This window comes from Empidonax traillii, unplaced genomic scaffold (assembly GCF_003031625.1).
Source record: "Empidonax traillii isolate 1590-97213 ecotype Southwest subspecies unplaced genomic scaffold, ASM303162v1 scaffold6143:size6475, whole genome shotgun sequence".
Lineage (NCBI taxonomy): Eukaryota > Metazoa > Chordata > Aves > Passeriformes > Tyrannidae > Empidonax > Empidonax traillii.
In genome coordinates this window covers 4,154-4,540 of record NW_020961336.1, presented here as the reverse complement: position 1 = coordinate 4,540, position 387 = coordinate 4,154, and positions in this window count along the sequence as shown.

Here is a 387-nt window from a genome sequence, read left to right as displayed (position 1 = left end):
AGGGAGAGGGTCAGGGCAGCGCGGGGGGTCCCCCCTTGTGTTTTTGTGTCCCCTCCCTTGGGGCTTTGGGGGAAAAAACCACGTTTTAGGGTGGAAAAGGAGGGAAGTTTTGCTCCCTCGTGCCCTGCTGGGGGTGGGTTTGCTCCCCCCGGGATGCGCCGGGGGAATCCCGGGATCATCCCGGTGCTGGGGAGAGAGGGGGGGGTCGTGGAGGGAGGGAGGGGCGTGGAGGAGAAGGGTGCAGAAGTGTTAGAATGTCCCACGTTGTCCCCAAAATACCTCCCTGGGGGGAAAAATCCCGTCCCCAGGGGCTTGGGGAGGGTGAAAATGAGGATCCCGGGGGATGACATCCCAGATTGTCCCCCAAAATTCCTCCCTGAGGGGAAC